General features: G+C 38.1%; 1 long non-coding RNA gene across 1 annotated transcript in view; it reads left to right on the forward strand.

Moving 5' to 3' along the window:
• The window catches only part of LOC128586813 (uncharacterized), an 88,291-nt gene that overhangs the window by 53,831 nt on the left and 9,403 nt on the right, over positions 1 to 25,057 (forward strand). The window lies entirely within an intron of this gene.

The following is a 25,057-nucleotide window of genomic DNA, read 5'->3' on the forward strand; positions in this document are numbered from 1 at the left end:
GTACCAACATGTAGACAAAATATTTGTATAGCTAAGCTTGCAAAAGACAGCTCTTTAATTTTGAGGCAACCTTTTGTGTCCTGTACACATTTTTTTTCCAGGCTAAAACAAGCCCATTTCCTTATTTAACCCACATCGGACATCGCATCCAGGCCTTTTGGTACTAGATTGTGAAGGCTGAGTACCTGACCAGGTGACGGGCCCTTTTCGGTTCTACTCCACCTTATTCTCCATAGCAGTTGACTTTTCTCCCTCCTCCTGTGCTCTAGACCACACGTCATCTCATTCTCCACTGGGTCATTCATCTTGCCAAGAATGACTCCCTTTTCATTCTTCTTCTGGGGAATACTTATTTATCACTCACTGTCCAGCTCAAGTTTACTATTCCTATCTCTTGAGGCAGCTTTGGCTATACCTCCTTTGTGTGTTACACTCACAGTACTTAAATTTGTTTTTCCCACTAGAGTAAATATCAGAAGGTCAGGAATCTTATTCATGTTTTTACTCCCACTGCCTGGTATGATTCTTGTACAATCCAATAAATATCTTTTAAAAGTCATATTTGTTTGTTTAAGTGTGATGCCCCAAAGCAGACACAATATTCCATAGTCACATGGGAATATGACATGATTTGATCTGAATGCCGTGTGCCTACTGAGTTGCTTGTTTAATTGTTTTATTATTTGCTTGTTTGTTGGTGTGGGGGCTCCAGTTTACTCATGCTGTCCTCATACACAACTGCACTCCATGTTCTTTTTTTTTTTTTTTTTACTAGAATTACAGTTCAGCCAGATTTCCTCCATTCTCAGTTCCTAGCAACAGAAACTGATTCAGACTAATTTAGTCCCAAAATAAAAGTAGTTGTTGAAAGGTGTTGTATAGCTCACAGATGCAACTGGAAATCTGGAATTTAGAAAACAGACAGGATCAGGGGGAGGCTAGGCAGCTAGAAGTGCAGCCAAAACCCTGGAAAATATAGACATTTAAATGACAGATGGGAGAAAAGAGCCCGGGGAGGGAGACTGAGATGGAGCCATCACAGAGGTGTCAGAAGAACCATAATAGTTTCAAAGCCACAGAGACTCGGAGACTGGGGAAGAGAACTCGCGGAAGATGCTGAACTTTGGCAACGACAGAAGAGATTTAAGATAGTGATTGTTAAATGTCCATTGCGTTTGGTAACTAGGTGGTCAATGGGGAGGTTGCTAAGAGCATTTTCAGTAAAGTGGTGAAGATGGAAGGTGGCCTCAGGTGTGGAGTTAAAAGAGTGGGCAGGCTAGGCTAAACGTCTGAGTATTCCGAGTGAAAATCAGCAAAGAAAGGAGCATATGATACCAAGGGGGAGCTTTTATTAGATGAAAGTCTTGAGCATTTTTTATAAGCTGTGGGAAAATGCTGGGGAAAGATTGAAATAGAGAAGAAAGAAGGTGTTTCTGAGCAAATGGGAGCAGCAGGGTGGAAGTTAGAACTATGGCCATGACCCTGGGAGGGACCTCCCCTCTGACGTGGGAGGAGGATGGATTAGGACCTGTGAACCTAACCATGAGTTTGATTGGGTGCAGGGGGGAGGTTGGTGGAAATTATCTTTGATTGTTTGGGTTTTCTCAATGAAATATAAGGAAAAGTCATCTACTGAGAATTGACTAGGACTCCTGAGGAGTTGCTTTTTTTCAATCATTTTGATTTGTTTTTGTTGCTGTTGGCTTTTCTCTTATTTTACACCACCTAAGCCATGGTATGTGCCAAAGTTTACGGTGACCCTAAACAATTTCATCTAGTGCTACCAGGAGTTGCCTTCACTATAGCACCAAGAATATCTTCCTGGGACCATGCCGGCTTCCACCTCCCCCAGTAGACAGTAAGCTTAAAGAAAATACCTGTAATACCTGTGTCTTATTTCTGCCCTGGGTCAATAGGTGATCTTTGATCAGTGCTTGCTGAATGAATGAAGATTTTTTAAAATTTAATCTCCTTACCCTAGTTTACCTTAAGAGGTTTTATACTTGACTTTTTTAAGAGTGCAAAGCAAAGTAGGAAAAATGAAGTGCACTTTTATAATACCCCACTCTTGATTTTTCACATGAATTCAACATTATGTCCTTTCATTTCTCAGTATTTCATCAGCAGGTTTCTGTGTTCTGGTGTGGATCTCTTAAATTGCATATACAGATGCGTCCATCCAATAATGTGGATACCCGAAAGTCGAACTAATCAATTATGAAAAAGACCAAGAGCTTGATTCTTCTTGGATCAGCAACTTGGCCTCTGTGAAGCTGCTTAGATCAGAAGGCAAGAGTCTCCAAACCTGCATCCCTCCTTGACTTGGTTCAGGAAGGCCTCCTCCTCCTCTAAATGAGCAGTCTCTTTCTGTGACTTATCAAAGGGACAGAGGGCAGAACACTGCTGTGGCTTTTGCTGAAACATTGGCGATGACCACTAACTCCCTTCTTTACCATTTCTACTCCCATTCCTCAGAGATGTGTGCTCAGTGGCCCGTGTGGACTGTCCACTGTGACTCAGCAGCTCTATGTTACAGCTGGACATGACTCATGGGCACAGAGATCTGCAGAAGAGGGATGCTTGTTGGGTGGTGAGGCGGGATCAGGCCATCACCACACCCTGCAGGGGCTGGAGAGGGGCTGTCTGACAGAATGCTTTCTGTACCGTTACTTATTTTAGGTCCTCACCAAACAGAACTTCCCATCTACTTGGAAGGGAGTGGAAGAATACTGAGAGTACCAAGTGGCTCTCTTCTCTGTCTCTCATACATGGATTTTGTATTTCTTTATCTGCTTTGCCTTCCACCTCAATTTAGGAGACACAGGACCATGTCTATAAAGGCAGCATCACTCCTAAGCAGGTGTGCTCAAAAAGAACTGCCTAAAGGCCGGTGCCTATTTTGACTTACTAATGGATGTGCAGCCCTTGGATGTTACATATTAAAACTGTCAGTTCTGAGCAAGAGTAACCTTTAGGAAGAGGAGTGCTATTATGTGGCAGGTGCTGGTCTAGGCATTTTTATACACACTTGATTTTCGCAGTAACTCTGATATCTAGGTGTGATTATCCACATTTAGCAGACATATACGGACTCTGTACATGTTTTAATTAAGTGCCTAAAGTCACAATATTAGTAAATAAATAGAGAAGTGACTCAAATCAGATTTGTCTAATCCTAAAGGTCAGACCTTTTCCATTTGCTAAGTCCCCCAAATAGTTTTAGAGAGGAAAAATAGCACTGAACAGGTACTAGGAATCCTGAAGGTTGGCTATATGGCTGAAAAGGGTACGTTTTCTTTGCAAACCTCTTCCCTCTCCCCCCAGCTTTTGCACTGGTGAATATTTGGGGTAGGACAGAGAAAAGAGGAGGAGTCATAGGCTTATGTGTGTGTGGATTCCTCAGGATCTCACTGATGGAGATGGAGAGGGGACTCTCATTTCCTTCTCATTTACTCTCCATCTAGTCTGTTGAACCCCCGAATTTTGGACTAGAGATATTTCTCAAATCTCTTATGTCTTTGGAATTGTCCTACCAAAAGTTTAGAGTCATGCAACGTGAGCATAGAAAAGGAAGAATAAAAAAGCCTGGAGTCGGAACAAACACATCAGGTACTTCGCCTCAGCCAATTTCTTTTTTCTTTTTGGAATTGTTCATTAGCTGCCAAGTATTTCCTGAATGTTGCAGCTGTTTTCTTCTGGAGTATGTGCAGAGAAATTTGAGAAGCCTATTAAAAAAAAAAAAAGTAACAACTCCAAACTAAAAGAATTGTTTGTACTATACAAAAGTGCTGACGCAGTGAAGGACCCCGGGTTTCACTGAAGTGACTGTGTGTGCTTGGAGGTAGGGGCTCAGGCTGAGGGCGTTTAGGCCATGTGATTTGCACACACATCGATCGTCCTTGCTGTCACTGGCATGAGTTGAGTGGTTGAATGTGACCAAGTCCTTATGGCAATAGAACCATGGTTAGGAGCCAGGATGCCAAGCTACAGTCTTCACAGCTACTGCTCCTTACATACAAGGCCTTGGGCAAGTTACTGCAATTCTCTGTATCTTGGTTTACTCATCCACAAGATATTCATTAAAATAATATTTTAAGTAAGCTAATATGTACACACAGTGCCTGACATGTAAGTAGCCTGGTATAACAATTAGTTTTTATTATTTTTATTGCACAAAACAAAATGTCACTCTATAGCAACGTACCTTAGTTAACTAAAAGAAAACTCAAGACTTTCTCCTCTTCCCCCACAGGAGAGCTCTTGAAGTTGAATTTCCTGACAGGGAGGAGTTGTGTGGTCCATGGAACTAACTTTTTGACTTTGAGATTTTCCTTCCCTTTGGAGTTTCTCCATCATTGGATATCAGTGTCACCCCACTGGCCTCTGAGGACACTGCTTCCATGCTAATACTCTTCTGAAAGCAGGGCATGGGAGCAAGTTTCAGGGCTGCTATTATAACCCAAGCTGAGATGGGGGTTCCACCTCAACTAGGTTTTAGTGGCCACTGGCTAAAAGAAGAGAATCGGTAATGTATTACCTATTTCTAACCACCCAGTATGAAACCCACTAATTATATGTGACTAAGGAGCACTAGAAATGTGGCTAGTCTGAATTAAGATGTGATATAAATTGTGATCCACACTGAATTTCAAAGACGATAAAACCTGTAACATATCTCATTAATAATGACTCATTGTATGTAGAAAGGATAATATTTTAGCTTTACTGTGTTAAATAAAATATATTATTGAAGTTAATCCCACTTTTTTTTTTTTTTTTTGCAGTTTTTGGCCAGGGCTGGGTTTGAACCCACCACCTCCACCACCTCCAGTATATGGGGCCAGTGCCCTACTCCTTTGAGCCACAGGCGCTGCCCGATGCCACCTTTTTCTTTTCTTTTTTTTTTTTTTTGTGGCTGCTAGAAAATTTAAAATTACCCATGAGACTCACAATTACATTTCACATTACAATTCTACTGGGTAGCACTGATAGAAACTGGTTTAGAAAAACGTAGCTTACTCTCCTGGTTTGCTGGCTTCCTCCTCTTTCTGTGAGTTCGTCCCTTCTTTTCTTCCATCTTGCGTGACGGGATGGCTGACCGAAAATCCCCTGCCCACACTCTGAGTACTTGACTACTCTCAGCCTCACGGTCAAGACCAAGAGAACATGGGCATTAACTCTTGGATATTCCACAGAAAATATGCACCAAAAACAAGCTTAGCATTAAGGCTAAACCTTGCTCACTGTCTGCAGGATTTTGCAACCCTCATTAGAATCACCACATGGTAATACAACAAAATGACTCTGATGTTTGTAGAATTTAAAAAAAGATCACGAAAGACACATGGATGGTAGTCATTTTTCCATTTATATGAATACAATTAAATGAGCTTCATGTTTTGGGCATGCCGGAAGTACACAAGTTACTTTATGAAGCTTATATTATTTGATATTAAGGAACATATTGTGAAGTAGATATGAGAAAACTAAGATCTGTAAATATTAAGTAATATTCCTAAAGCCAGATGATCAGAGTATGTTGATATTGATTTACATCAATTGCATTTGTTTCAAAGCCCAGCTCTGACCCCATTCTGTGTTTGGTTGAAGCATTGTGTTTCTCCTCTTAGTTTCCCTGAAGAATTCAGAACTCTCAGCAAAGATCATGGGATCAACCACCTGGATTTTGCTGCTTTATCTCAAATCTTCTATATTTTCTAAGTCAGAGCACCTATCTTTCCTCTTCAGACAAGAAAGGTGTCCCAAGAGGTTGTTTTCAGTGTTGTGAGGCTAGGGGATGGCTTATTCAAAGAACCAAGAATTTGGGGAACTTGGAACATGGTAAAATATAGAACATTGCATGTATAATATATATACACACAGTATATATATATGTATAGATGTGTGATGTAGGTGCAAGACACATGAATTTCAAGTAATCGTGCAAAAATATAATATTACTAATTGCTATCTTGATTATATATACAAAGAGTAATACTTTAGATATACTGTGTTGGCATGTTCCATCTTAGTACGAAGGACGAGATTGCTGAGTAGGGATCTGAAAGAGTTCAGCAGCTTCTCCTGGTTTGCTCCTCATTCTAGAAGCAGAAGGAAACCCTGTTCTCCTGATTGTTGATACGACTGCATATGGTGGCTTCGGGGCCAGCCTGACTTCTTAGCACCCCAGACTCAGTGACACTGACCAACACAGAGTCTAGTCCAGCTACCTGACCTTTGCAAGCCATAATTTCATCTTGGCAAATGGCATTTCTAATACCTCCTACTCACAGGGTGGCAGAATCAAATGAGATGATGCATAAAAGTACTTAGCAAGTGAGGGACATAGTACATATTTAATAAATGATGGCTTTCCTTTCCAGGATTTTCTGAGCATTAACATAGGCTATGACCACTCCAAAGGGAGGATTTGCTGTTATTTCTGAATCCTTGCTGATGTACCCTCCAGTTTATATTTGAATGCCATCAAGCTGTCTCAGATTTTGATGGGGAAAGTGCTAAAGCACCTGTGTTCCCCAGAAGGGAGTGAAGATGCCCCGTGCACAGCTCTGTGAGCACAGAGGCGTAGCACAGTCCTGGGTACCCGCTCCACACAGCATAGGAAATTGTAAGCTCCTACAGCCGTTACATTGTTAACTTGGGGAAAGAATTCCTCTTCTGCTCACATTTGGGTGTGATGCATTTGTTTCCTTTTGCTAGAAGGAAAAGGCATTTTTGAGTCTTTGATGGATAGAAATGGGAAAAGATTTGAGATTCCAAGGGGCTGTGTGGTAATTCTCTTTATAAGGTGATGATTGATTATTTCTTTGCACAATTTCACTTTAATTGTGCTCATTTACTATACCTGACTAATATAAATACATATTGTGGCATATAATGTATCCCCAACGTATATAAAATCAGAGCTATTATTCCATTCTGAGTTCTGGTGCTAATAAACAAGCTATTCAAGCTCCGCTCAGGTAGTTTTCTGCATTGCTGGATTGCCTTGATGGAATTACAGCATTTTCCATATACGGTTGGGGGCATATGATTCCTTTTATTTAATATAATACTCTATAGGATAATGAGTATCATTAATAAAGTGACAAAATAAAACTTGAATTACCACTTCAGGATGTGCTTTATTCAACCAGTAATACACTTTTTGGTCTTTTGTAGTTTTTCTTCTTTGAATTCATAGCTCGCTGCATTCAAACTGTGATATTAACACACCAACCAAGTGTACCCTGTTGTGTCATAAAGCCATGGTACTGAGGTGTCAAAGGAGGAAAAAAAAAACAAATATTATTCTAAAAAAGAAACCACAGAATGTTACTGTGACGCTTTAGGAGCAGATATGGCTCTCATGAATAAGCAAATTTATTTACTACCCCAAAGCAACATTTCTGTTTTTATTTTGGGAAAGGTAAGTTTTCTTTAATCAGAAAGGAAATTATATGAATTCAGTTTTTCAAGAATGGAGCCAAAAGATAAGGTCAATGAGTACATGTTGGGGAAAGAATTACCTTAGCCAAGTTTAGATATTAAGGGGCTATACAGAGTGATCTGAAATTACTAGCCAATATAGTAGGCATTAAAAATAAAGTAACTTTGATTCTCTCTCTTATCAGTTTTATTTGATACTGCTAGTTGATTAGTTGAGGGTAATACTCATAGAGAAGGCACCAAGAGTTTTCTCTGGCTAGCTCATTTATCCTCAAAATATAAAGGATTTGGACATTTGATTGTGGTGTCAAGGATATCAGTTACAAAGGCAAGTTTCCTTATAGATGCAGTAAGCTGGGCATGGATTTCTACGAAGTACTGTGACATATTTGGAGGATGCTCAAAATCTTAGAAATTGGTTTCTAATTCCAAATAGCAGGAATGCTCATGCAAGGTACGTGATAAAAAGATTTGAGATTCATTGATATTCAGCAGCAAGAAAAATCAGACAAGTGAGAGTATAAGAATTACTAGATTTAAGACATTTCTCACAGAAGATCCAGAGATGAATCATAAACCTGAATGGTGACAAGAGAAGGCCTATAATAATCCTGATGTCCAGCTTGTACCCTGAACTTTCTGTGTGATGAAACAAATGCAGGTCTGTGGCATCCAGCTTCCTTACACCCCTGACACTCCTTCAGGCCCAGTGCAGGATAGTTTGCAAGATCTGTATGATTAAGTGTGGCTCAGAGCAAGAATATAAATGAGATGATTGAAAAATGTGAGGAAATGAATTGTTACAATTGATCTGAGAAGCTTAACTTTAGATTAAAAGTTAGTGGCATAAACATCAGCTCAATTCACAATTGCAAAGATGTGGAAACCCAAGTGCCTATCAACTCATGAATGGATTAATTAACTATGGTACATGTATACCATGGAATACTATTCAGCCTTAAAGAAAGATGGAGACGTCACATGGTTTGTGTTTACCTGGAAGGAGTTGGAGAACATCCTTCTCAGTAAAATATCATCCTCCTAAGAAAGTAGCACAAAAATGGAAAGCAAGGGCCGGGTGTGGTGGCTCCCTCTTATAATCCTAGCACTCCGGGAGGCTGAGACAGGTGGATTACCTGAGCTCACAGGTTCAAGAGCCACAGTGAGACCTCGTCTTTAAAAATAGCTGGGCGTTGTGGCAGATACCTATAGTCCCAGCTACTTGGGAGGCTGAGGGAAGAGAATCGCTTGAGCCCAAGAATTTGAGGTTTCTATGAGCTATGTTACCACGGAACTCTACTGAGGGTGACAGAGTGGAAAAAAAAAAAAAAGAAAATCAAGTATTCAATGTACTCAATACTAATATGAAACCAGTAGATGAACAGCTACACATCTGCATGAGAGAAAAACACATTTAAATTCACGAAGGGGGATGGGGTGGATGGTAAGCTCCTACATATTGGGTACAATGTAGGGGTATAAACACATCCCCTGGGTGAAGGGCTCAACTACAACTTGGACTTTGTCTAAAAAATGCAAACAATGTAACCTAATTGCATGTACACTTATATTAATCTGGAAATTTCAAAAAGTTACTGACAGTTTCTTCTTTCCATACTTTCTGGCATTAATTTTGCATAACTGAGAGATGTTTATCTATAATATTGCTAGACCTAAGCATGAATTTTTGAGAAACAGGCAAATGTGACTGGAAACAAGGTACAAATTACTATTCGTTTTTAGAGTTTTGATACTTGCTAATTGAGAAAAAGATCTAGTGTAAATTTGGTGGTGTTAGTATCAAACATGAAACTTGGAAAACAAGAAATTGTTTTCTTGGAAAATAAGAAATTAACCAGTGTTCAAATTCACAGAATGATACTATTTTAACACCTGTACATCCAAGAAATCAGTACATTTCTAGAAAAAACAGAAGACAATTTCAAAAGGAGCTGCTCCTAGGAAATTGATAATTAGAAGTTGATTGGTAGAGTGGCGGACTTCTGTCCATTTTTCCACCAAGTCAGCAGTGTTGTCTCACATAAATGCCTTGGTGATCACATATTTTAAATTGTCTGACTTAAATTGTCATGCAGTTCTGAACAATTGTTTTTCCCTAAATTACATCAACTGGACCAAATAATAAATCAAACCTACATATTTGTTCTCACTAGCACCATATGCTATCTGTCCAAAAATAAATCTTGTGTTTACTGCTATGTAATTCACATGCTAGCTGGTCAGGGAGGTCCTAGCACTAAATTGTTATTTTTTAATTGTTACACTAAAGAATATTTATTCAGTATTTCTTTCCTTTTTAAAAGGTGCCTATAATTAAACTTATATTTGACCACAGTCCCATTAGTTTCAAAATACGTAACAGATCACATGTGAGCAGAGGTGCATAATCCAAATATCTCCTACATCAAGTCTAGGTTCCAGATTGATGGCTCAGACATTGAAGCTCACTTGTGCTAAGTTTTCTCATCTGCAAAGTGATTGCAAAGCTTGTATACAGGTTGGCTATCATCATCAAATTAAAAAAATAGAAATATTTATATAAGTCACAAAAAAATCAGACATAAGCTACCCCTATTATTATTCTAATAAAGCATAGAAGTAAGAAATGTATTCTTTGCAGAAAATACGATTTTTTCCTCTCTAGCTCTAACCTATCTCACTCACATGTGGCTTTAACAGAATTCATAGGCTGTAGAATAATTTATGAGTTCCTGAGTGTAAACTGTGGCCATGCAAAGGGGACACCAAATTGCCACAGTTGATCTGTGTTGCCTGCGGCGTGGATACAAGGAAAAGCTCTCACTTACTCCAAGTTATTCCTGAATTAACTCCCAAGCATGTCAGGTTGATATCAAACCTCCAGAAATATTAGAAAATCTCCCTATATTTCTAGAAAACAAGATACCCTTTAGGTAGAGAGCAATTATAATTCAGTTCAAGGCTTTCTTGTAGAGGCAGAAAATCACAAAATGACTCATAAGCAAAACTTGTCCTGAAAACTAACTTAGCCTCTTAAATGTCCCCAGTCATTCTCAGACTAATGTAGAAATGGAGAGTACCCTTAGACACATCACCAGTCTGGAGTAGATTCTCTAGACTTAATGAAGTGGTAACTTGTTCCAATTTAGAATAGTTAGGGTATGTCTGAAGACGCTAGAACTAAACTGGGGCAAAGGGTTAGCACTTGGCTCCCTCATTTAATGCTGCACACCAAAGCCTGCAGAGAGCCCTCAGCCTCCTCAGCCCTTTTAAAAATTGCAGTGACATAAATGTCAAATCTTCAAGACGTTAATAAAATGTAAAGAAATTACATTGGTGTTTTATTCAAAACTGAATAAAATCACTTTGTTTAAAAAGTTTATTAGCAAGAATAAATACACACAATACACTGGGAAGAATCCCTATCCAATAAGCGGTGCTGGGAAAACTGGATAGCCACATGTAAAAGACTCAAACAGGGTCCTCATCTCTCAACACTTACAAAAATTAATTTACAATGGACAAAAGACTTAAAACCTAAGGCATGAAATTATAAAAATTGTAGAAGAAAATGTTGGATCAACTCTTATAGATGTCTGCATTGGGAATGAATTTATGAAGAAGAACTCAAAACAATCACAGCAACAACAAAAATAAACAAGTGAGACCTTATCAAATTAAAAAAAGTTACTGCACAGCCAAGGACACAACCTACAGAGTAAATAGAGAGCCCACAGAATGGGAAAAATATTTGCATGCTACACATCTGATAAAAGACTGATAAGCGGAATCTATAAAGAACTCAAAGAAATCAGTAAGAAAAAAAAAAAGTCAAGTCAAACAACCCCAGTAAAAAGTGGGCAAGAGATGGGAACAGAAACTTTTCAAAGGAAGATTGTCTAATGGCCAAGCAAACACATGAAAAAATGCTTAACATTTCTAATCATCAAGGAAATGCAAATCAAAACCACAGTGTGATGTTGTTTAACTCCAGTAAGGATGGTTCTTATCAAAAAGACCCAAAGCAACAAGTGCTGGTGTTGATGTGGAGAGAAAGAAACACTGAATATACTGCTGGTGGGACCACAAACTAGTACCCCCTCTATAGAAGATAGTATGGCAGTTACTCAAAGAACTAAAAACAGACCTATCATCTGATCCAGCAATTCCACTAGTGATATTTACCCAAAGGACAAAAGGATATTTTAACGTAAAGACACTTGCACTGGAATATTTATAGCATCACAGTTCACAATCACAAAGATGTGGAAACAACCCAAATGCCCATCCATATATGAGTAGATTAATACAATGTGGTGTATGTATACCACGGAGTACTACTCAGCCATAATAAAACAGTGATCTAGCATCTTTCACAACAACCTGGATGAACTGGAGACTGTTCTTCTAAGTGAAGTATCCCAAGAATGGAAAAACAAACACCATGTGCACTCAATACTAAGTAGGACCTAAATGATGGACATGTTTGTGGCACAGGGAAGTAAAACTCTGTGGGAATCAAGGAAGTGTGAGCGGTGTGGAGTTGGGTTAATTCTCAACTAATGAGCATAATGCAAACATTCTGGGTGAAGGGCACTTCACCCCTTATAACTTTGACCTGAAATCTACAAAACAAGCTATGTAACCAAAATATGTGTAGCCTTTTAATATTCTAAAAAAATTAAAAAAAAATTTTTAAAGAAGTATTTTAGTCAATATTGTTAGACTAGGTGGCATCTGTTGCTCAGTGGGTAGGGCGCCGGCCACATGCACCAAGGCTGGTGGGTTTGAACCCAGCCTCAGCCTGCTAAAAACAAAAACTAGCCAGGCATTGTGGTAGGCACCTGTAGTCCCAGCTACTCAGGAGACTGAGGCAAGAGAATTGCTTAAGCCCAAGTGTTTGAGGTTGCTGTGAGCTGTGTGAGGCCATACACTCTACTGAGGGCAACAAAGTGAGATGCTGTCTCAAAAAAAAAAAAAAAAAAAAAAAAAAAATATATATATATATATATATATTTAGACTAAAATAGTATATTTAGTTGAGTCAACCAAAAGAAGACTTTATTGCAATGCTATTCATATAGCATAGAATTATAAGATAATAATTTTTCTGTTTACAAGCTTATACACAGTGAATTTCTTTTTCCTGGCATGTTCACACATGCACATAGAAGGAACATATAAGCTGAAATAAGAATCTAATTGTGTTTTAAGTTACATGTTTAGAGGGTCATTCATAGCCTGTATTTGTTACTTAAATACAGTATATAAACGTTCTTTTTAAGATAGAAAAAAGCATAGCTGCCAGACTGTCTTTCATTTTTGCAACAGATTTATAAATGTTGCCCAAGATTGCTGAAATCTTTTATTTCTTATGAAGTTCAAGCTCTGTCATGAGTGTAACCTGCACCACTGCCACCAAAACCAGCTGGCAAATACAAGTGCTTTTTCATGAAGTCCTACAAAGGTTGTGTAGGTTTTTCTAAATATGCTCTTTATTATGCAGTTTAGACAAGTGGATTTGAATCGTTTTCACCTTGCAATTAAGTGTTCAATGCTGTTTGTTCTGAAATAGTTCTTTGCAAAGACCTTGTAGAGTGGAATATAAACATAAGAAACTATTTGATTATTTCAATTATGAGTTCTGTTATTTCTGAAGAGCAAAATGTCTCAACTAAAAATATCTTTTTTGGAGCTGCTGTTACACTGTTACAGAAAAGTGGCCAATCTCATTTTTTTTTCTTTTAGGCAATCATTAAATATTATGAAAATAGAAACAAGATATTATATAAATGTCCAGATGATTACAAATCTTGCTTTCAAAAGTCTGTAAAGTTAACACACATTTGACAGTTGTTCTTGTCTCTCCTGGGTCCATGGAGACACCATCAACTGAAGTCCTAACGGGCTGCAAACTGCTAGGTATTTGTTTAGCCAGGAGAACCACATTTGTGAGGGGAACAGAGGGGAGGGTTCAGCAGGGGCAGCAGCAACTGGGCAACTGTCCAGGATTCTGAACCATCTGCCTGCTTTACCGTAATTTTTTTCCCCCTGAACCTCAGAACCTGCTGACACCTGTGCAGCTACTTTTAGGCTCTGTATTATTGTTATTATATATATTATAGTTATATTCTAATTATCTTATATATACAGAATAAACAGAGCTGGAATTTATGTGCTCATTTTATTTTCTTCACAAAATCATACTGTCCTTTCTCTTATCTGAAGTAAAATGGTAGAAAAGGTCACATCGTTCTAATGTTCTACTTACGAGGATAATTTTTTCTGAAACATGAGGAAAAGTCAAATGCCAATTCTGATAACTTTAATGGCTGTGCAATGTTCACAACTATGGACTCCCAGGGATCTTACACAATTTCTTTGAGATATATTGGTGACCAAGGCGATAATTCTTCCTGATATTTTCCACAAAGATAAATCCAAATTTATCTGAGCAGTATTCAGCAAAAATTGGTGGTGATGTCATTAATGATTTTGGTGTTTGTTGCACCAGGCACCATAATTGGAAAGCTATATTAAACAAATTTGAAGAATAGCTCTCATGATCCTGAAGATTACCCCCAAAACAATCCTTCCTGGGCTGATCCACCGTGAGATACGACTCAAAGGCATTCCATTAATCCTATGCTAAAGGAAAATGCCAGATTCTGAATTTCTGTATAATCTACAACAAAATAGTTACATTCTATGATCTTTGAGAGCCTTACCTTTCCCATATTTAAAGAAGAAGTTTGGGTTTGATGATATTAATAGCAGCTTCAAATCCCAAAGTGTCATAGTAAATAGTCTGGGCAGGTGAGTAACCATAAACCATTCAGTATTCTAAGTAGGCCACCACTCTGTACTATCCTGGAGATACTGTGAGCACTATGTGCCTAAAAGTGGAATGAACCATACAATAAAGTAGCACTTCGTTTGTTCATAGGACAAAATGTCAAACCCTTAATAAATTGTGTGTGTATGAACACGTGTGTGAGAGAGAGAGAAAGAGAGAGACAAGGATATTTAGTGATATGGCAGCAGAATTATTTCAGAAGAAAATATGCAAGAAATGATATAGGGAGGAAAGAATGTCTGAATGAGGAACTTTTTCTATGTAGTTTCATGAGGGGCCAGATTTAGTCTTGTTCTTTTCCAAGGCCATACATTCCATCCTAACTCAGCAAGTGCTTCACCCTGTCTGTAGAAGGGGTAAAGTTCCAATGATATTTTAGAGTGGCAATTTTTTGATACTTAAATATTATAGTTATTTAGAGGGCACTTTTTGTCTTTATGCTCGTGGTTATAGCGTTACTGTTATATTAATGACACTGATTGCATACATTTGCAATCTGTTTAAAAGTTCCAAAGTTCTTATGCAAATGTCTTGAAACTATCTTTTTGTTACAAAACATGAGTTTTAAAACTAAGATAATTTTTTGTTTTGTGAGTGTGTTCTTACAGTAATATAAATGTACTTGTAACATAAGGACAGATCTAGAAAATTAAAAAGGAAAAAAATAACATTTTGTATTGAGAGGTTAGATTTCATGAAAAATTTAAGGCAATAAAATCTAAAGAACACTAAATTCCTGGCTGCACATTCAGCTGTGGTTGGCCAGGCTTTTTAGCATCAGCTCCATGCTAGGCATTTGCAGACAGTTGATCTCGCGTTTTACAGACAACTTGAACACACGAAAGTAGGAAGAGGTTAGAGTGGGCATTTCTCGAGTACTGCCAACTTTTTGAGGTCACGTATGTCTATTATTTGCGTGTACATAATGAATGAAATGCCTTCAGCAAAGAGGTAATTTAGGTGTTCGTGCCTCTCTGCTTCCACATAGACTTTGTGTAGCTCTTCCTCTCCACCCTAGGAGAACCCATCTCCTCTGGAATCTGTGCTCTGGCAGAAGAGGTGTAACAATTTAGGCTATGATTTAGAGCATCTGTAAAGACAAAAATGATTGAATTTTCCCTGAGAGGTTAATAATGTAAAAAAATAAAAAATTCTCACCTGATACTGGCATGGATGTGGAGAGAAGGGAACACGTCTACACTGCTGGTGGGATTGCAAACTAATGCAGCCCTTGTGGAGAGAAGTATGGAGAATCCTCAAAGATCTAAAAGTAGACCTTCCATTTGACTCTGTAATCCCATTACTAGGTAGCTACCCAGAAGAACAAAAATCATTTTATCACGAAGTCGTTTGCACTAGAATGTTTATTGCAGCTCAATTCATAATTGCCAAGTTGTGGAAGCAGCCTAAGTGCCCATCAACCCATGAATGGATTAATAAACTGTGATGTATATATAACAAGGAATATTATTTAGTCATTAAAAAAGATGGAGACTTTACATTTTTTTACATTTACCTGGATGGAGTCGAAATACATTCTTCTTAGTAAAGTATCACAAGAATGGAAAAATAAATATCCAGACTAATATGAAATCAATATATAAACAATTACGTGCTCATAAGAACAATAAAACACTAATAAGTCTAGTTAGAGGGTAGAGGGAAGTGGGGGAGGGGATGTTTGGCAGAAGGAGGGAGGGCAGGAGGCGGGATCTCACCTAATGTGCACATTGTGAGATGTATAACACCCCCCCACCCCGGAGAGGGGCTCTTCTACAAATGTAACTTTACCTGGAGGTGAGAACAATGTAACCTAAAAATTGTACCCTCATATTAATTTGAAAAAATAACCCCCCCAAAAAACAGGTTTTAAATTCCAGTTAAAAAAATTATAAAAAAAATTCACACAGATTGTTTCTTTGATATTTTGTGTTAACATTTTCTTAGATATTCCTCTATAGACATCCAATTATTTGGTAAAGTAAGTGGGGCTCTTTTTGTGGTTGTTGCTGCTGTTCTAATGTATCATCCGATGGAGGCCTAACAGCTGAAAAATGTGTTGCCCTTTGTTAAAGGTCTATTACGGGCATAGAGGGGTGGCAAATCCCAGCACAGAGTGGAAAGGGCACTAGTACGGATATCAACGGATGTCCGCGTGCTCCAGAAGGACCCTGAACTACCTCTGCTCGGGGTGGTTAGTGAGGCTTTTCAGAGGCAGAGGCCTTTGAACTGCAGTTCGCAAAAAGAAAAAGATTGTATCATTTCTGTACTGCTTGTGTCTCGTAAAATATTGTAGATACGCGTGTAGAGTGCTTGGCATAAGGTTGACAACAAATAAATCATTATTTGCTGAGTGGATCAACAAAACTGTGGGTGAGGCTGTAGCATGATCATTTTCTGTATCAATTATATTCAATTATTACTAGACATTTTAAAAAAAGATTTAATAACTTTTCTTCCATGTCCCCCTTTATCCCTTCCTACCAAGCTTTCAAAGCTGGAAATTCTTTCTGCTAGTACCAATAACATGTTGTGTTATTTTTTCTTCTCTTGGACCACATAATGCACCCTGAAGAGCAAGACAAAAAGTGATAGCAGATAATACCTAAAGACTACATATTGGAAGGGCCCTATTTCCTTTGCAACTTCAACTTTGGGGTTTCTTTAGAATGTTTAAGCTATCTGCATATCCCTGCTTCACAGTGAACGGCTGGACATTTTAAACTTCGCCTCGAATATACACATGTAAACATTGACGTTATGTGCTTATTCATTTCCTAAATGGAAAACTTAATTCCACTAATTTCTTTTAATGGTGCTCCTGTCTGCTTATGCCTCCCAGACCCAAGTCAATCCCACATTTCTGCCAACACATTGAGGCTTAATTCTGGACCCATCCCTGGAATCCATTGACTCCTTCTAGAACTTTAATAATTATATTCCTTTGTAAGGAGTCAAGAGATGTACATCTTTTGTTGAATCCATTCGTTGTAATTTTAGCAAGAATGAATGCATTTGCAGGTGAAGTAGTTATCATTTAGATTTGTTTGTTTGCTTTGAGATGGTAACAGAGCTACAGGCAGAGATGTGGGTCAGGCTATCTTTGGCGTTTCTGTTCTGTTAGCCATTATCATATACCTTATCTGATGGCCTCTTTCAAGGCTACTATGATTTTTAAAGACATTTCTTCTCCCTGAAAAATCTTTCATTTTAGTAAAGTACTCTTGAAAATAAGAAGCTTTCAAAATCCAAAAGAATGGATTTATAATGATGGATTCAGATACTGTGACTGACTGATGGCAAGTATATAGAGAAAGTTGAAAATTAATCATGGAGAAAGCTATAGGGATCGGAAGCTGCAGATTAATTAGAGAAACCAGCTGCAGAAGGGGGTAGAAGTGAGCTGTGATTATTGGGAAAGAGGTAGATTGAAGGATACCAGGAAAACTGAGAGGAAAAAAGGATAGTTTCGGGTATTAGGAGACAACTTCTGTGAACTGAAGTGGCCAGAGGTTAGTACAACTAATTAAAGATTCTTGAAATTGATATATTTATACAAACAATATAGAATAGAAGGCCAGTTTTGCACCCTGCAAGTTGTATCTTTACATGATCTTTATAAACATATGTGTATTTCATATACATCTATACCTATAGCTAACTAAATGGTTAAACTGTAAAACTCTTAAGTAGCTTCCACTACAGTTGATGTTCCAGAATGTTCCATAAGTAACCTTAGAGACTTCTTGATTTTTTCCTGATGTAAAAGCTACTTTTTAGTGTCGACTCCAATCAGAAACAGATCAAATAAGAAAATCAGAGAATACATGTGGCTAAGCATAGTGATCAGGAGCCAAAGAAAAGGCATACTCTGTAGAACTATAGGGCCAGAGAAATACAGTGAGAAGCCTTCGGTAATAGTAAATAGAAAATGACTATAGAATGTATTTGAGGGGGCAAACTCGCAAGTAAATGTGGCTGAAGAAAGAGATAAGTTTATCCTGAAACAAACAAACAAACAAAAAAACACAATAAAGGCAAGCATCACATACAAAAGGATTGTAAGGTGGAAAATAAACTCTGTTTTCTTTTCCTGTGTTTTGGATGATAGTGTGGAGTGTACAGATGAGGCTGGACTGAATGGTCTAGGATTTTCATCCCAAACACATAAAACCTGGTCATTACCTAATAGAGTAGAACCAGAATTAATGGGTGGAGGCAATAAATTGGTTAGAGATTTCTGTTCAATAAAGTAATTTCTGCTGCCTGAGGATGGCATATGCTGTTTCCAGAGCTGAGAGTCTGTCGTCTGGAGAGAGTGTCAGCTCCTGGTTGAATAATTGTAGTTGATGATGTAAAGTGATGCAAACCCTCCGCTTTGATTAGTGGTAACACAATGCTGTTTTCTCATTTTTCTCCTCTGCAAAATGGGCTAGCACTAGTACTAAGCAAGGTCACAGTTTAAATGAGAAGTGAAATTGGTATTTGAATTGAGACCATCTAAAAATCTGAGCAGAGCTCTAAAACACTATGTAACTACTTCTTCCCCAAATTATTAGAAAACTGTCTTAGAGCAGGTGCAGGCATGTGGGAAGTGTTTAAGTTTAGCTATTATTATTATTATGTATTTAAAATAGTTAGAATGCAGAGTACAATTAAGTTTGCTGGCCAAAACTGAAGGTTCTAGAGATAAACTTTGAAATCTTGGCTCGACCATTTACTAACTGCAGGGCTGTAACTTCAGTGTCTCCATCTGTAATCTGGGAATGTTAACAATGATAGTATCTACCTCAAGAGTTGGTTGTAAGTATTCAGGGAAATAATAATATAAAGTCCCTAGACCAGTACCTAGCACATAATGAGTGCTCAGTAAACGTCACCCCATTAAGATTACCAACTATTTATAAAAGACAGTGTTAAGTAGAGACAGAGCAGAGGCAACATGTCAAAAGTGAATGTGACTCAGAATAGTCTTCAAAAGTGTTTGTAGGGCAGCGCCTGTGGCTCAGAGGAATAGGACGCTGGCCCCATGTGCCGAAGGAGGCAGGTTCAAACCCAGCCCTTGCCACCCCCCACCCCCCCAAAAAGAAAGTGTTTGCAGTTCTGTGAGGAAGATAATCGTGTACAGAAACACTGTAGAAAGTCTAATCTATGTTCTGTGCTTGAAGGTAACTCTCAGAGTAGATATCAAGAAAGTGCTAAATATGAGGATACACACATCAAAGTTCCTAACTGGAACTTTGGTGTTAAGATGAGGACGTGCTGTACTGCAGGGACCCGCTGTGTCGTAGCGAGCGTGAGGAGAGGAGGGTGGCCAGATGGAAGAAGGAGTGCCTTTGAAATCTGCTCTAACAATATGATTGATGGTCAAGCATTCTGTATATAAGATGCTTTATTTTTAAGTCTTTGCTCGAGGTTCTCATTTGCGAGCCCACACACTACTCCCTGCAAAAAAAGCTATTCCGTGATACTGATAGTCTTTCATTATGGAAGACTCAAATAAGAAGTTTCACGAGATGCTAACCTCAAGACGGAGAGGTGATCGATATGTTAAACAATGAATATCCAATATTCAGCAAACGATGCATAATTTCACCGGTGGAATATGTTAGATATAAATAGTCAGTAGAGGGTTGCCAGAAAAATGCTCCTTGGCATGAGGAATAATCAAGTAAAATTCTTGAAAGATGAATTGCGTTCTTGATTTGCATAACTTGGATTCAATACATTTACACAATATTTGCATTGGAAGCATATCTAAAGCCAACCAATGGAGAGAATACACGATTTTACTAACATGCTTATACATTAATAACATTACTTGGCAATCTTACGTTTCAAGACCTAGGGTGAATTACTTATTAAAAACCCATATACAGCTATCTGTCTTTATCTTTCTTTCTGTATGAGCCATAATGGCTCTGATTGTTTTCAAAATTATATTTGGACAGGATATGACTGCTACATGAGACCTCTCAAACCAATATCATTTCCCTCACTCATAAAATACATTACACTGCTGTGTGCATTGAGCCAAATCATTAATGAAGGAAGCGCACCCTAACCTTTGTGCCTCTGATTTGACCAGCAGTTACACGGTAGCAAGCTAACATCTTGGAAATTGTTTAAAAAGTGAAGCTAACATGATTATGAATATTTATGGTGGATTCACTTATTTCTTGAAAATTCATCCTGCCATCTGAACCATTTCATTATTCTTAACTATTTTCTAAGAGGCTTAACTTTGAAATAGAAAAACAGTATTTGAATCATACATCATTTGTGAAATGAAATAACTGTATTCCGGGAACACATCCCTTCTCTGTATTTATTTAAACATACAATAGCTACAGTCAATAGTTAAATCTGTGAAATGTGCAAATTAGGAAGTGCATTAGCATAGTCCTCACCTTTTTTAGTTTTTGAAAAATATTTGGAAATCAACAATGGACTTGCTATTACTATCTTAAAGGACTGCTAGGGTTTCCACTTCACAGCCAAAATCAACACCAACGAAGTGCCGTATCTGTGGTTTTATTTCAACTCTCTGGCCAACGTAAATCTAGGCATCTGAATGTATCAATGACTATGAGTTTAGCATAAACATAAAATTAAGGAGTTCATATTTGAGATTAAAAGTAGTGAATGACCCTGGTTGGTTGTATATTGTTCCATTCAATTATACTTTTTATTTTTACCATTTTTCTAAAATAATGCTACAAAAAACAGGAATAAAATGTAAATCCTGCCTCATAGGTGTGATTGAATATATATAACCTGTTATTTAGGGACTATCTATGGTTTGGAAGAATGAAATATGAGTGAATTTAAATTAGAAGTTACAAACAGATACACCATAGCTTGGATAGGGCCTTTGATCACAATGCCGAGGGCCCCCAGTAGGCTGGTTGGAGGCCTAAGGTGTGGCAGATGGATTATTTTGAGTTTCTACAATTTTCTTTCTTTTTTTAAATGCATAGTGAAAGGGTAAGAATGGATGGGATGCCACATCAAGTTTACTGTAATGTTTTCTTCTCCTTGTTGTTTTCACTTGTTTATGGCACGTACTTTGTTGTCATTTGCCTTAGCTACCCTGAATTTAAATATGATCAGAGAACAAAGGAATCTACCACGAAGAAAACAAGTCTTAAAGCATCCCAGGATATATGATTGTTGATTGTCTGTTTAGAAAACAAAGGCATCAGTGCCAGCAGGTGCTTTGATGGTGAGAAAATTACCTTGCTTCACTAAGATATACTTCATAGAAATCTCTATAACCCCAATCTAGAAAATTTACTATCCCAGGTATCTAATGTGGTCCCGGATGACTTCAGCCCCAGTGTTTGTCATTTTGCCAGTTATCACCTTAGTCTACATATGTCATTCTTTGTAATTGAGATTGCTTTAAAGTCTACAAATGTGGGCTCCGCAACACAACAGTCATTTTCAGGGTCCTTATCCATGTGTCCAAATTGGATCCTGATTTTCAGGACCCACTCACAGAACACTCAAGCAGCCATCATACAAAATTATGGAATTTAGACTCTATTGAAGGTGATTCACTCACGAGCAAATAACAGATGAGTGCAGTCCTCCCTTCTGCTGGATGAATTCCTGTAATTCTAAAGCCAGGATTCATTAGGAGTAAGGAAACAGACCTGCACTAAACAGTGATTCTGTCGTAAGAGATGTCTGTGTAAAGGTTCCAGCTGTGACCCTTATCTTTGGAGCAGACACAAGCATCACTACTCCTTAACTATTTTTTAAGGAAACAGCTTCCTCCTGGCTGGAAAGAAGAATAGGTAGACTGCTTTCCCTTCTGCCATCTACTCCATTGTTTCCTTTTATCTCTATTTATTTAAGCAGGATGTTCTGACAGAACACAAAATGAGATGGTGTCTAATGATTCTGTAGGCAGCTACCACTGGCTCAGGAACATTGATATGCATGAGAGCAGTAAAAATATTTAAAGCATTGTTTTGTGCAGAAGTTTTTTTTGGGGGGGGGATTAGAGACTGGAGTGATGAACAGCTCAGTTTGTTTTTTGTTTCTCCTATGGACTCAGGGTCTGGAGATGACCATTTAGCTGTCAGTAAAAATAGGAGGCATCTGTTTGCAACATTAAAATGAGGGATAAAGATAAGTCAGTGTTATTTATTACCATTAGAGTTTCGTGTGGCTTTAAAAAAAAGACATTGTGAATTTCTTTTTAAAAATGTTTGCAGACAAGCAGTTTTTCACAGAGATCACCAGAGACTCTGTCATTGGTACCTACCTGGGCCAAGGGTAGCCATACTTACCTGGGCCAAGGGAGACATTGAGAGGATTGGGACTGGCTAAATTTGGGACTATGGACCAACCCATGTCACATTGTTAATGTAATCTCCTGTGGATCCATCCATAGATGGGTGAAGTCCTAGGATATCTGAATTATGCTTGTGGCTTATGATAACGCAAAAGTTTCATTATTCACTTTGTTTGGCTGAGACATGCAATCACGGGGCACTGCATAATGATAAAGTAGACTGCAAAAAGTCCATCCGAGTGATGCTGAGAGTCTGCCTTCAATTGTGAAAATGTTGAGTGGAAGGCTGAAAACCTGCCAATGCCCATCTATGGTTCATCGTAGATAAGCCATTAGTCTTGTCTGGGTACATCACTTCCTACATTATCATGCATGCAAAATGTGAACTCCGAAGACCTCTGGGGTGTTTATCATCCAGCAGAGATATGCCCGTAAGAAAGAGTCTGGATAAGGTCACTGTCTCAGAAACAGATATGGCTTGTGGAGGTTGCTAATCATTTGAGAAACAATGGTTTGAAGGCATATGACTTGCTGGCTTAGTGAATTAAAAGTCAATTAGTGCTCTCCTCCATATAAACCAAGAAATAATCTACAGCTAACCTACTACATTCTTCTGCAAATGACTGCAATTCTAAAAGCTTGGAAGGGAGAATTCTAATACGTGAGATTGTTTCAGTGGAAATTTAATTGGGCCGTATCACACAACCATATCCACTGACATGGATATGACCAGCTTCTATACAAAATTGGAAAATGGGCTAACTATATTGATTATTTCAGCAAAAATCGAGAAAGAAAAGCTTTAAATCAAATAAGAAGAGCCTGTCTTAGGTCAAGATTAAATCAGAAACTGAAAACTCTGATATAAATTAAAGCAACGTTTTGTGAGCCCTTAGGAAAAATAAGAACACTAAGACCTAACTTGGGGTTTTAAAGAACAATTCAGCTAAATCCCTTCATTTTTGTAAAGGATCTGTAAAACAATAAATTTGGACATCATCTACATTGATTTCAAACATCTATTTTATGATATCACTTCAGATATATGCAAAAATATAAAAGTGCAGATTTTTGTGGAATTGTAATTAGTTGAATAACAGTATCTCCAAAGACTGTGAATCAAACAACAAGGTTAATGGAGAAGGAGCTCACAGTAATGTGTCATCAAGCTTTCTCCCTATGGTACCAAGACCGGGCAGCATCTAAGGAGTATACCAGTTGCCATAGTGATAAGATAATTTACTGATCACACTTCATCAGAGCTCATTGACCAGTGCAACTCCCTGATTGTCTGGCCCACAGGGGCACAGGGAAGCAACCGTCTATTAGTCCTCAAGCAACGAAATAGTATTGCCCAAAGAAAATGACTCACACAATATCCAGTGTATCCAACATAGGTGTTCTTAAAACAAAAACAAGAAAAGCACGTCTAATGAGGAAAATGAGTAGTTCTTCCAGATAGTCAAGAATTGTGCAATTCCAAAATAGGGAAGTATACCCATAACCTTAGCTATTTCTTTTTTTTTTTTTTTTATTGTTGGGGATTCATTGAGGGTACAATAAGCCAGGTTACACTGATTGCAATTGTTAGGTAAAGTCCCTCTTGCAATCATGTCTTGCCCCCATAAAGCGTGACACACACCAAGGCCCCACCCACCTCCCTCCTTCCCTCTTTCTGTTCCCCCCCATAACCATAATTGTCATTAATTGTCCTCATATCAAAATTGAGTACATAGGATTCATGCTTCTCCATTCTTGTGATACTTTACTAAGAATAATGTCTTCCACGTCCATCCAGGTTAATACGAAGGATGTAAAGTCTCCATTTTTTTTAATGGCTGAATAGTATTCCATTGTATACATATACCACAGCTTGTTAATCCATTCCTGGGTTGGTGGGCATTTAGGTTGTTTCCACATTTTGGCGATCGTAAATTGAGCTGCAATAAACAGTCTAGTATAAGTGTCCTTATGATAAAAGGATTTCTTTCCTTCTGGGTAGATGCCCAGTAATGGGATTGCAGGATCAAATGGGAGGTCTAGGTTGAGTGCTTTGAGGTTTCTCCATACTTCCTTCCAGAAAGGTTGTACTAGTTTGCAGTCCCACCAGCAGTGTAAAAGTGTTCCCTTCTCTCCACATCCACGCCAGCATCTGCAGTTTTGAGATTTTGTGATGTGGGCCATTCTCACTAACCTTAGCTATTTCAAAAGGAGAGATGCCTAATTGTTAAATATCAGGTCAAAAAAAATGTATTCCATAATTGGAAATAGGTTTAGAGAGCCCATCAGGACAAATATTTTCACTCTGAATCTTTCTGGAAATTAGAAATGCCATAACTGAAAATAGCTGATCTGGGGAAGATAAAGGTGACTCCAATAATTTTGTCTATTTGAGAACTAATTAAGGGAATGGAAGTGTGGACAAAGAAACTTCAAAGGTGGACACT

Source organism: Nycticebus coucang, chromosome 5 (assembly GCF_027406575.1).
Source record: "Nycticebus coucang isolate mNycCou1 chromosome 5, mNycCou1.pri, whole genome shotgun sequence".
Classification (NCBI taxonomy): domain Eukaryota; kingdom Metazoa; phylum Chordata; class Mammalia; order Primates; family Lorisidae; genus Nycticebus; species Nycticebus coucang.